Source organism: Plectropomus leopardus, chromosome 21 (genome assembly GCF_026936395.1).
Source record: "Plectropomus leopardus strain MGB_pleo_1.0 chromosome 21, ASM2693639v1, whole genome shotgun sequence".
Lineage (NCBI taxonomy): Eukaryota > Metazoa > Chordata > Actinopteri > Perciformes > Serranidae > Plectropomus > Plectropomus leopardus.
The window spans coordinates 27872173-27883216 of record NC_142196.1 but is presented as its reverse complement, the minus strand read 5'-3'; positions in this window follow the sequence as shown (position 1 = coordinate 27883216).

Sequence of the window (11044 nt, the reverse complement as noted above, 5' to 3'; positions counted from 1 at the left end):
CATCCAGAGACTCACTGTCACGGTGAACTGAAGCTTTTCTGATGACAAAACCAGATATTTAGACCCAAAACCAAACAAACAAAAATCAGGATGGAAAAGTAAGTTTCAAGGTTTTTAGGTGATTTTTGGGGGGATTTTAGGACATTTCCAGGATTGTAGGATGTTTCCAGGATTTTAGAACATTTTAAGGGTCAAAGGACTTTTCTAGGATTTTAAGACATTTTAAGGATTTTAGGACATATCCAGGATTTTAGGACATTTTTGTTTTTAGGATTTTAGGACATTTCCAAGATTTTAGGACATTTTCGGGATTTAAGTAAATTTCCAGGATTTTACGATGTTTTTGGGATTTTAGGACATTTCTGAGATTTTAGGATGTTTCCAGGATGTTAGGACATTTCCAGGATTTTAGGACATTTTAAGGATCTTATGACTTTTCTATGACTTTAGGACATTTTAAGTATTATAGCACGTTTCCAGGATTTTGGGAAATTTTAAGGATGTTAGGACATTTCCAGGATTTTAAGACTTCTAGGTATTTGAGGAAGTTTCTTGGATTTTGGGACATTTCATCAGAATGTCCTTTGATGACCATTGGACAGATTTGATTTATATAGTTGGGTTTGAGAAACGTAGTGTTTGGTGGATTTGGTGTAAATACTTAAAAAAGACATTAAAACATTTTCTGTCACTGAGAGAAGAAATCTCACTCATTTGTATTTTTATTTATTAAATTTTGTATCTGAAATGCTGCTCGCTGCTCATGGAGCTCATTGTTTTTAACAGATTATCTGAAATGTCTTTATTCAGTTAGGTTTTAAATTACCGTACTGGATTTTTGACATTTTTCTATTCTTAATGAATTGATGCATTTTGTTAATACATTCGACTGTCTGTAATACTGTGTTATTTCTTTGCAAAGTTATTTCTTCGAGTGAGTGTTAAAGGGTTAAGAACATTAACACACAAATATTAAAATAGCAATGTTTCAAAAACAAATGAGGGTGAAAGTTTAAAAATACTATTTCTTCTAAGTAATTAAAATGTGGAGAAGAGCATTAAGCTCATGTAAGCAGATAAACTCGGATTAACAGAAAAAACGCATTTAAAAGCAGATGAGACGCTAATAAAAGAAATAATAAAAAACAGAGCAAGAAAACTCTGGAGCATCCAGGAGTTAAAGGGTTAATTGCCGTAAAGGACACACACATTCAGTAAAAAGTTGTCATTATTTCATGGAGAGCAGCTGAAGTTTGGTTTTGGTCTGAATAACGTCTTTGTGTCGTGTTTCCTGCGGCGCGGTTCAGGCAGGAGGAGCCATTGTTCTGGTCTTAAGTGAACGGGTCCGTGCCGGGTTCAGGTGAGGTGAGTCTGGGGGCCTCCTTAGTGTTTCACTGGTTTGGACCGCTGGTTTGTGTAAACATACCATACAATAGCTGGGAGTGAACCGAGGCCCCCGCACGCCGGGTCACCGGAAGTTTAATGAACGCCGCGGGCCGAGTGGGACGCCAAACTTTCATTTAAATGTGAAACATAAACATCGGTCTGTTGAAATCCTAACTTTTATATTTCTGACTGCGCAGTCAGTCGTCCCTGCCCGGTTCATGTCTGTGTGACCGTCTGTCGTCTCTCTGTTGTTTCCTCTGAGCGCTGTGAGGCCCACTTTACCCAGAATGACCCCCCCCCCCCCTCGCTCTGCTTTGTTTCATGTGTGTCGCTAATTTTCTGGAGGTCAGTGTGTTTCAAACGCTCGGACGGAAACTTTACGAAACATGCTGCTGGATTTGAACATTCAGAAAACCAGAGAAACCACAAGAACCACAAGAGGGAGAGTTCGGTTCAGTGCTGCACGCGTGACGGATTCAACACGTTAAAACCTCAACGTGTTTCACCTGTTCGACAAATACCGCTCACACCCAAAGATTCAACCTGCTGTCCTGCAAAATGACAAGAGGCCAGGGGCCAGGGGCCAGGGGTGCTGGGGGCCAGGGGTGCTGGGGGCCAGGGGCCAGGGGCCAGGTGCCAGGGGCCAGGGGTGCTGGGGGCCGGGGTGCTGGGGGGGGGGTGCTGGGGCAGGGGATTTTAGAATATTTCCAGGATTTTAGGACGTTTTCTGGAATTTTTAGGCCTTTTAGCCCTCAGAAAAAGTTCCCTTGCCCCCCAAATTAGGAAGAGCTACACTTGAACTAAAGTTTTGGACACATTACGATGCTGAGCTGATGATGAACGGATGAACGTCGAGGATCAGAAACAGTTTATCCCGACAGGAAAACAAATGCGACACAAATTTCATCACAACCCATCCAACAGTTTTTGAGACATTTCAGTCTGGACTAAAGTGGCTGACGGACTGATAAAGTTTTCAGTGGGGCTAAAAACTGGACCCTGGACAGGACTGACGAGTCCTCCGTGTCGTCTCTCCGCTTCTGTCTCAAACAGGACGACTTTGATTTTATGTGAGTCGTGTGATGAGAAACTAAACTTTAGAGACTTAAAAAACTCCGAGCAGAGATCTGATTCCTGGTCAGCGCTCCGACTGTGACACAGTGAATGAGGAGGACATGTGTCTCCGTCTGTCCCAGCAGAGCAGAAACGTGACCGTCCTCAGCGGGGACGGCCCCTCCGGCCGGGGCTCACAAAGGTCGCGGCCTTGGTATTGTTTGATGGAAGAACGGCGCTTCAGATCCTGAACTTTGGCTATCAGAGTTCAGAGCGAGGGCAGGTGGGCCGGGGGGGTCGGGACGTAAAGACCGCGGGGTTATAATTGGACTCAGAGTCACGGCCGAGGCTCGGGATTGTTAGAGAGCAAAAGAGAGGAAAAAAGGGACTGATGAAGAGAGAAAGACCAGCTGGTGATTGGTGGAAGTCCTCATGTGAACCAGCTGAACCCGAAAAGTCCAGAATCATAGAAAACCTGGATTACTGGAAAAGTTGTCTCATATAAAAAGACATTAAAAAAGACCTCAGAGGCTTTTTTCAAACAGACAGAGCGTTCACACGGCTGATGATTCACGTCACAACAGACTTTTTAAAAAATATAAAATTTAGTCAATTTCTGGCAACAAAACCAGATATTTTAACCAACGCGGGAACATTTAGCAGACTAGTGGGTAGTCTGCTAAATGTTTTTTTTATTATATTAAGACATTTCTTTAATTTTGGGATGTTTTGGGGTTTTAGGACATTTGATGGATTTAAGGACATATTTGAGATTTTTGGAGATTTTGTTGTGAAATTTGTCAGCCATGTCTCTCATACCAAAACCAGATATTTGAAAAAAAAACCTCTTAATTTGAAAAGAATCTGGTAACTAAAGCTATCATGTAGTTGTTGTGGAGTAAAAAGTATAATATTTGTCTCTGAGATGTAGTAAAGCAGAAAGTGGCATAAAATGGAAATACTCAAGTACACTGCAAGAACTTCAAATTTGTACATAAGTACAGTATTTGAGTAAATGTACTTAGTTATATTCCTTTGCAAAAACTACAAACAAACAAACAGAGAGGACTGGATTCCTACAACACAAACATGCTGAGAGGACACATTTGATGCATGTTTTTAAAAACGGATCAGCGCTGCGCTGGCGGTCGAAGGCGTGCAAAGAGACAATGACGGACGGAGCGGTTAACTGAGGGCAGATGGAGGAGTGGTGGGAGACAGAAGTCACTGAAGGGTGGGGTCTGCACGACGTCATTACAGCCGAAAACAGGAACAGTGAGTCACCTTCAAACTGCGAACACCAAGGCCCCAAAACAAACAGCTGGAGATGCTTTACTCACTCGCTGCATCACTTCAAACAGACTCAGAGCGTTCACACAGCCGATGGTTCAGAGCGTTCACACAGCCGATGGTTCAGAGCGTTCACACGGCCGATGGTTCACACAGCTGATGGTTCAGAGCGTTCACACGGCCGATGGTTCAGAGCGTTCACACGGCCGATGGTTCAGAGCGTTCACACGGCCGATGGTTCAGAGCGTTCACACAGCCTATGGTTCAGAGCGTTCACACAGCCTATGGTTCACACAGCCGATGGTTCACACAGCTGATGGTTCACACAGCTGATGGTTCACACAGCTGATGGTTCAGAGCGTTCACATGGCCGATGGTTCAGAGCGATCACACAGCTGATGGTTCAGAGCGATCACACAGCTGATGGTTCACACAGCTGATGGTTCACACAGCCGATGGTTCAGAGCGTTCACACGGCCGATGGTTCAGAGCGTTCACACAGCCGATGGTTCACACAGCTGATGGTTCACACAGCTGATGGTTCACACAGCTGATGGTTCAGAGCGTTCACATGGCCGATGGTTCAGAGCGATCACACAGCTGATGGTTCAGAGCGATCACACAGCTGATGGTTCACACAGCTGATGGTTCACACAGCCGATGGTTCAGAGCGTTCACACGGCCGATGGTTCAGAGCGTTCACACAGCTGATGGTTCACACAGCAATGGTTTTGGGTCTGGCAATGGATGTTCAAAACATCAGCAGCTTTATTTCTATTGCAGCCACCGCACTAGCCGTCATTATTTCCACAGCTAACAGCTAACAGCTCACAGCTAATAGCTCACAGTTCACAGCTAACAGCTCACAGCTAACAGCTCACAGTTCACAGCTAACAGCTCACAGTTCACAGCTCACAGCTAACAGCTCACAGTTCACAGCTAACAGCTCACAGCTAACAGCTCACAGTTCACAGCTAACAGCTCACAGCTAACAGCTAACAGCTCACAGTTCACAGCTCACAGCTAACAGCTCACAGTTCACAGCTAACAGCTCACAGCTAACAGCTCACAGCTAACAGCTAACAGCTAACGGTGGGGACATAAAGTGGCCCTGCAGAAGAATCTCAGGAGGTCAAATCTGTGTGAATCACACACTTCACCTCACAATCAGTCTGAAGCTTTTCAAGCTCTCGGGACATTTGTTGCTATAAAACTTTCCTCCTATAAAACTGACAGAAAAAATACGACCCGAAGTTTATCACTCAAAGTTTCACGACCTTTTGATTCAAAAATCTGTTTGCGAAGCTCGTCTCTTTAACCGGTGACTGTTTTTCCTTTAACTGACCCGGACGGCTGAAGTTCATCACCTCCTCGTCTGAACCGTTTCCACGCGGTCGCCTCGGTAACCTGCCTTCATAAAAAACTCTCCCGATGTGATTTTACGACGCGCTCTGGATCCTGAGAGCGAGGACGCCGCCGCAGGTTCTCGTGTTGAAACCGAAGCAGTTTGAGGAGCATCAGATTTTAATTTTAGCAGCTGGAGGCAGCTGAGCTGTTTCGCAGCCCGACACAAAGCTGCTGTGTTTGACTGTGGAAACAGGTGGGTTACTCATAACCCTGTTTTCCAACATCCCTCCTCTCTTCCTCCGTCTGTTTTATCGTCTTCCCTCAGACTCTCACGTCTGACGGGTTCGACGCGCGGCCGGAGTGTCGCCTCTGCTGCAGGTCCAGTGGGACCAGTGTGAACTGGCAGACTGATACTGGTGAGTCCTCAGTTTGTGGAAGAACCCGAAGAGCAAAGACTGAATCCACGCCGTCTCCGCTCAGTCCGGGAGCCAAGGAAAGCCCAAAAAAAGTGTTTCAACGATACAAAAAGGGTCCTAAAACAAGGACAGACGTTCTAAAATCCCAAAAATATCAGAAAATCCTAGAAATGTCCTAAAATCCCAGATACGTTCAAAAACCCTAGAAACGTCCCAAAACCCTAGAAACGTCCTGAAGTTCAAGAAATGCTCTATCATTTGAGAAATGTACTAAAATCCTGGAAACATCCTAACATCCTACAAATGTCCTAAAACCCGAGAAAAGTCTCAAAATCCTAGAAATGTCCTAAACTCTGAGAAATGTCCTAAAATCCTAGAAACATCCTAAAACCCTAGAAATGTCCTACAGTCCGAGGAGTGTCCTAAAGTCCCAGAAATGTCCTAAAAAAGGCTCCAGCTTTCAGAGATGTAAACTATCTCTATGTGGCATCACTTGCTGAGCTGCTGTCTCCCTCTACGGATCATCTGTCCACACTGAAAAAGACAAAAATGTCTCTGTGTGTCTCAGAGGGGACAGTTGGACAGACACAATAGTGCAGGTACGAGACAAAGAGCGCAGGTGTCTTCGACAGTGAGACGTTACGCGGAGACGTCGGTGCTGTTGGACTCGTGCCGGCTGAGCGTCTCTGCTGGATCCATCTCCAACACCAGCACGAGGAAAAACAGTTGCCATGGCAACCGGATGTACACATCCTGTCAGGCGACAGGTGCGTGTGTTTATGCGCGTGTGAGCGAGAGCCGTCTTCTCATTGGCTGCCGGCTGCGGAGCAGTGCATCGTGGGTCACAGCAGCTTTAATGTCAAATCCAGCTGCAGCTCGACATCCGGCCCACACGGGGACGCTCCCCGCAGACCGCCGCGGGACGTCATAGGAGGGAGTCCCCGGCCCCGAGTGTGTGTGTGTGTGTGTGTGTGTGTGTGTGTGTGTGTGTGTGTGTGTGTGTGAGAGACTCACAATGACCAGACAGGACGGCTGATTTGAACACGTCACTTTCTTGGTGGGGGGGGGGGTCTTTGAAAGAAAAAAAGTTTAGAGTTTTAGAGAAAAAATTTTTTAAAAAAATCTCAATAATATTTTAGAGTAAAAGAAATTGCCAGGATTAAATAAAAATAAATAACTCAAAACTTTAGGAGAAAAAATTGCTAAAAGTTTTTAAAAAAGAAAGAAAAGAAAGAAATCACCAAATAATATGCAAAAATGAAAGAAAATGACAGGATTTTTAAAGAAAAAAGAATTGCTGAAAAGTTTGAGAAAAAAAAAAGATTTTGAAAATCACCCAAATTTAAAAACAAATAAATATCGCCTGCAGGCCCAAAGCTGTGGAAGACATATTCATGTTAAAAATCAGGCGTAAAATAAACACAAAATACAGACATTTAAAGTTGTATGTCCCTCCACTAAAGCCAAAATAAAAAACAAAATAAAGTCCCTCCTCAGCACTAAAAAAGTATTTGACATGCCTGCCCCTTTTTGCCCCACCTCCTCCCCTCTCATAAATAACAAACAGTCCCTAATAATAATAAAACGCCCTCGATCTAATCATCTGTTAATACTTAATATTTTATATTTAATGTTTCCAACTCGAGTCAGTAAATGTTGAACGACAGCAGCTCGAATATCTTAAACACCATAATTTAGAATTGAAGTTTTTAATTTAAGTTTTTCAGAGTAAAATAGGAGCCAGAGTGAATAAAAAAAGCTTCAAAAATAAAGATTGATCATCAAAAAGGAGCCCCCCCCCCCAGGTCCTAAAGACGCCCGTTTACACAGTATTTCATACTAGTGTTTCGTGTGTGTGTGTGTGTGTGTGTGTGTGTGAGAGAGCAGCTTCACAGGTGAACACACCTGCTGCTGCACTCACTGTCACACGAGCCTTCAAAATAAAGGTATCGTTTGTCTGCACTGATGTGACCTCAGAGTCGCTGTTACCAAAACGTTATATTAGAGTCTGTCTCCCTCACACAGCCGGGTCTGCGATCCACATCAGCCCAAAACCACAAAAAAAAAAGAAACGGTGGTTTCCTGCACACAAACACACACACACACACACACACACACACAAACACACACACACACACACACACACACACACACACACACACACACACAGAGTCCAGATGTCGGGGAATAAGGGACATTTAAAGAGCTGGTGAGTTACGTACATCCGAATTTCTCTCTCACACACACCGAGTTCAACACAGAGGCAGCCAACAGAGAGACAGAGACAGAGACAGAGACAGAGACAGAGACAGAGACAAAGACAGAGACAGAGACAAAGACAGACAGAGACAGAGACAAAGACAGACAGAGACAGAGACAGAGACAAAGACAGAGACAGAGACAAAGACAGACAGAGACAGAGACAAAGACAGAGAGACAGAGACAGAGACAGAGACAGAGACAGAGACAGACAGAGACAGAGACAAAGACAGACAGAGACAGAGACAGAGACAGAGACAGACAGAGAGAGAGACAGAGACAGACAGAGACAGAGACAGAGAGAGAGACAAAGACAGAGAGAGACAGAGACAAAGACAGACAGAGACAGAGACAGAGACAGAGACAAAGACAGACAGAGACAGAGACAAAGACAGACAGAGACAGAGAGAGACAGAGACAAAGACAGACAGAGACAGAGACAGAGAGATACAGAGACAGAAAGAGACAGAGAGAGAGAGAGAGAGAGAGAGAGACAGAGACAGAGACAGAGACAGAGACAGAGAGACAGAGACAGAGAGAGAGACAGAGAGAGACAGAGACAGAGAGAGACAGAGACAGAGAGAGACAGAGACAGAGAGAGAGACAGAGAGAGAGACAGAGAGAGACAGAGAGAGAGACAGAGACAGACAGAGAGACAGAGACAGACAGAGGTAGAGAGACAGAGACAGACAGAGAGACAGAGACAGACAGAGGTAGAGAGACAGAGAGACAGAGACAGACAGAGGTAGAGAGACAGAGACAGACAGAGAGACAGAGACAGACAGAGGTAGAGAGACAGAGACAGACAGAGAGACAGAGACAGACAGAGAGACAGAGACAGACAGAGAGACAGAGACAGACAGAGGTAGACAGACAGAGAGACAGAGACAGACAGAGACAGAGGGGTCACGTCTCTTCCTTCCTCTCAGGTCCTTCAGATTTCCGGTGTGTTTTTTTGCTCTCCTCTCTCTCGGATAAAAACACGATTCAGTTACAAAAATAAAAGTGTGATGACGAGAATACAATGTGGCCAAAAATATGTGGACGTCTTTGCCCGAGGTGCCGCCTGCCTGAAACAAAAATTTGTGGCTGGCTCGGGCGCCATCGTCAGAGGGACGCTGAAATTGCACCCAGAAAAAAAACCCAAAAAAACGTTCAACTTAGACGTGACAGACGAGTCCAGTAACGCCTCTGACAGCGAGAAAACGACGCCAAAAGCCACCGGACACACAAACGTCGCCGTAACAACGAAATCCGGAGCGTAAGTGTCCCTGTAGGGCGAGCTCTGATTTATGTTGACGTCCCGGCGTTTGTCCCACAACATTAAAAGCAGACGCAGAGGGACACACAGTGATACTCAACCTACGGCCCGCGGGCCAGATCTGGCCCCTGGTGGCCCCCCCGACCATTTTCTAATTCCCAATAAAACTAAAGTGAGAAAAAAAGGAGCGTAAAGTGTTGAAAGTTTTCGTCTGCAGCGACAGTTTGTGCGTTTGTCTCGTACCTCGTCGAGTTCAGTCTCAACGTTTCTCCTCCGCAGAGTTCTTCTTCTTCTTTCCCCGAAATCTCCTGTTGAACACAAACAACCAGACAGCGTTTTAAAATACTGACCGTTATTATACTGAATATTTGTACTTTTCATATTTAACTAATAAAAGTCTGCTGCTTTAATTTAACGACATGAATCTGTCGCACTGAAAAAAGTTAAAGTAATGACTTCAGTCAGTAACACGTAAATGAATGAACTTTTCTCAACTCGTCTTTCAAATTTGCCAGAAATCATGTAAATATTTTGGTGGGAATAAGTCTGAATATGTTTAATCTGCCCATGTTTTTGTCACTGAGCAGGTCAGACTATTTCGAGTGTCTGACATCGTGAAAGTATCTTTGCAGTGAAATCTCCATCACCAAACTCCATTTAAAAAACACTCATTTTATCATCGGAAATCTCACTTCCTCCAAAGTCCACAGAAACAAAATCAAACCGGCAGAAATCATCTTTGACTTGTCTTTAAACCGTTCCAACAATCCCCAGCTCTGCTTTGGATGAAATTAACCCTTAATTCACCCAGTTCAGTGTGAAAACATGCTGCCTCTTTTCACACTAAAATGAGTGATTATTTAAATGGAGTCTGGTGGGTTTGCTGACGGGGATTTCGGGGCTGTTTTGGCAGTTGAAACAGGATTTTACTGCCATGATTTTGAGTTTTTGTTCATAGTCTGTTATTTTGTGGACTTTTGGACTTTTTCTTTTGCTGTTGTGGCTGTTTTTTTTTTGTGGGGGGGTTACAGTGTCGATCCACAAAAGTTCAGATTCAGAAGCAAAACACGATGAAGGCAGAATGTGAGAACCAAAATCCAGCCTAAATAACGTAAAGCCAGTTCAGAAAGACCAAAAAAACCCAAACTAGCAACCAAACTGAAGAAGCAGATAGAGACAAACAAACAAACAAACAAACAAACAAATAAATAAATAAATAAATAAATAAATAAATAAAAACAAAGGAGAAACAGACCAGTTCGCCCGGAGCGAATCCACAGAGACCAACGCTGACAAACTGAAAGACACAAAGAGAACAGAGAGATAACAAGCAACAGGTGAAACAAATCTCACACACACACGCAGACACACACACACACACACACACACACACACTGGCAGGAGGTAAAACCATCACACAAGGACCAACCTTCAAAATAAAACAGGAAACAGACTAAACATGGACGAATACACGAAACTAAAGCTGGACAATAAATCAATATTCATGCTGTGATATGAGATATAGATTTTGGATTACATTACAATAACGTCATCTCCTGAAGGTTAACGGTGTAATATCAGCTTTAACCCTTTGAAACCTGAGAAAAATGACCCGATTCCTTTCAAGAGCACAAGAAGAAGGCAACGAGAAACGACCCAAAATCCTGCCAAAAAATTACCTAAAAAAATAAGTTCAGAAGGAGACCTCAAACTTCACAAGCAGATGCAGAAGGTCACTGACAGAGCGCCACCATGTGGCGAGTTTGGAGTGAAAACATGCTGGTTAGTTTTGTTAGAGGTCAGCTGTAGCTGAATATATATATATATATATATATATATATTTTTTTTTTTTGTTTGTTTGTCTGTTTGTTTGTTTGTTTTATCTTATGTTATCCGTCTTTATTTTGTTTCATTTTTTTAATTTTATTTTTAACTTTTACTGTGAAATGCAGTGTAACAGAAGGAGGAGAGTATTAAGAAAAGAGCTGATTATTTTATCTTATTTTATTTTGCTTTTAATTTAATTTAATTT